This window comes from Schistocerca piceifrons, chromosome 5, assembly GCF_021461385.2.
Source record: "Schistocerca piceifrons isolate TAMUIC-IGC-003096 chromosome 5, iqSchPice1.1, whole genome shotgun sequence".
NCBI lineage: Eukaryota > Metazoa > Arthropoda > Insecta > Orthoptera > Acrididae > Schistocerca > Schistocerca piceifrons.
The window spans coordinates 385,690,616-385,693,539 of NC_060142.1; positions in this window are offsets into that span (position 1 = coordinate 385,690,616).

Consider the following 2,924-nt stretch of genomic DNA (forward strand, 5'->3'; position numbering starts at 1 on the left):
GCGCGGTTGGAGTGTGAGGTGCTGCTGGCGAGTACTATGAAGTTCGTCGCCCACCGATCTTGAACATGAAAGTTGAGTCCTCACTTAACTTACTGTCGAGCCTCAGTTATTTATATTTCTTCGTTTAATCTTGGTTGTCGCTTTTGGGACATACCCGCGAGCGACAATGTGTTTGTATTTAAGTCGGCTAAGATTGCAGCCGTCTTCCTGTGAAATTTAACTTAATTTATTCCCTATTGTGGAAGTTCACCAGCGGTATCTTCTGCCTTGTGACCGTTGATGTTCTGGTTACCTACCCTGGTCGTTGACGTAATTTAAGGCAGTGTATTTTCCTCGTCATTTTGTTGCTGTCCAGCGTGGCGTGTAGTTCGACAGCTGAGGTGTTGTTGGTCGTTGTGGGTGCCCATATTTTGTGTGTTGTGTATTGAAATCTTGTGGTCGTTTTGCTGGTTGCATGGAGCGGAACTGATTTGCTTGATTGGTCGGTCGGCCGTCTGTCGATTGGGTTGCCTCTGGATTAAGAAGTTATTGGACAGGCTGCCTGTCTCACCTAAATGGGCATTAGTGTTACAATCCCAGGCCGACCCTTGGAAACTTCTGAGCGCCGTTACTTGTGTGTTATGTAGTAATTTCCCTGTTTGGATTTTAGTTATTTGGTTGATGTGTGGCTTTCAGCCGAGTATCAACCCCTTAAGGCATGAGATTGTTATATTTTTATATGGGGCCTTAAGCCGAATTTTACTGGAGAGTTTTTAAGATAAGGCCTTCTGCCTTTTAGATTGATACTCTTTCTAGGCTTTAAGCCGTTAAACATTTTTTGTTAATATGTGGCCTTCAGTCGAGTATTAATATCTCTTAAATTAATGTCTTGCCCTTAAGGCATGAGATTGTTATTCTTTATTTTATATGAAATGTTTCAAGATATGGCCTTCTGCCCTTTAAAATTGAAACTCTTCTTCTAGGGCTTAAGCCGTTAACTTATTTGTTGTTGAGCAGCCTTAGCCGAGTTTTAATATCTCTTAAATTGATCTTCTTCTCTTAAGGCATAAGACTGTTATACTTTTGAATAGGGCCTTCAGCCCAATTTACGTGAAATGTTTTAAAATGAGGCCTTCTGATTTTTGATTGAAAATCCTCCTATTGCTTAATATGCGACCTCCACCCTAGTTCCATTAAAATTAAATTGCTAAGGCCTTCAACCGATTAGATTGAAGATTTAGAAAAATATTCTTGGGTGAAACCTCCAGAAAAACCTTGTATTTCAATTTTGCTTAAGCCTTGTGTCTTGGATTTTGAATGTGGCCTTCAGCCGATCTAAAGTTAATCGAAGGAGGTCGATTAAAGTTTTGAGTGTTTTGCATCCTTGTTGTAATATTGTGTGTTGATAAATAAAGTTTTATGTTGAGTGCAACTGACAGTAACTCATTTTGGCCCATTTTCACAACCTAATCCACTCTGTCCTGCTAACCCAGGCATTTCACCAACATTATGAATAGTTGAACTGTGTAGAAGTCAGGCCTCGATGAACATATGGTGGCTACGAGGAGATCTAACGTTGCCACACTGCATCCTTCATCGTTGTACAGATGCAAGAGGTTGGCGTGATGGTATGGGAGCCACTGGGTACACAACACTATCACTCTGTTGATTTGGACAGCTGCGGGCACAGGTCTGACGAGTTAAAGCCAGTGGCTGTGAACTGTAGCAGTTCTCCATGAAAATCTTTCACAAAGGTCACGTAGACCTCATTGTGCCCATATTATTGTAAACTACCTTCAAGTACATCATATTCTGTCGTTGCTCTGACCAGCATGCTGTCTAGCCCACTCACCCAATGAAGAAAATTTGGTCACGGGCTGCTCAGACTCTAGCATTCCACTATTCGCCAGCCATTACAATTGATAAGTTTTGGCGTAGACTAAGTACCACGAAATGACGTCTTCATGATTCAAGCTTTTCGACCTGATGCACAGCAGGGTTACAGACCCTGCGCTGCCAAAGGAACAACTTCGTATACTAAATTTCTTCTCTACAGATTTAACTATGTATTCTTCCTTCTACACCGTATACACGTATCTTAGGAGTCTCTTCCCTGGCGTACAAGAGGGGTGGCGAAGCCATGTCCAGTCTCCTGAAAACGAGAGAGTTGCTAATTAAATTTAATTTACATTTCGTATTGCTTGTAAAGTTACGAATCTAACGATATCGGTCACGGACTGGTCAAATTATTAATTCGAAAGTTGATGAATAAATGACATTAAATCAGTTTTCCACTAAATTAGTTTTCTCCAGAAATCTGAGAGAACCGATGACTTGCCTGAATAGAAAATTATGGACTGATGGAGCGGAGAAATTTCGGGACCGCAGATTAATTTTTGCTGATAATTCGCAAGCTGGCGACTGACACGAGAGAACGATTTGCTGAAGAAAATATTTATCATTTAAAAAATTCAACATACTTTTGCCGTCACAACTACTGAAACATAACAGTAACGATCTGACACATAAACTGAATCAGTGCTTGACTGAAGTACCGTTCTTCGAAGAAGAATCACTCTTGGTGATTGAAAGGAGACTAATGGGAGAGATTCTTCAATACTAGCAAACGAGCATAAACTACCTTAATGATCGTGATTCTGTTATGCAAGCGTTGTCTGTTTGTCCTAGATCTGACTATCCTACTTTGCACACGCTGTACAAAACATACGCTTGTGTACTTGAATCTTTTGCTACAGTAGAAAGAAGTTTTTCAACATTGCAGCGTACAAACACATGGCTGAGGTCGACAGTGAAGGAGGATCGACTTAACGGCTTAGCTCTGTTGAACACTCACCCTGACATTGATTGTCCTATTGACGATGGAATTAAACAATTTGCCAGGAAGAATAGCCGCATAGAATTCATCTTTTAAGGAAGAGAACCAC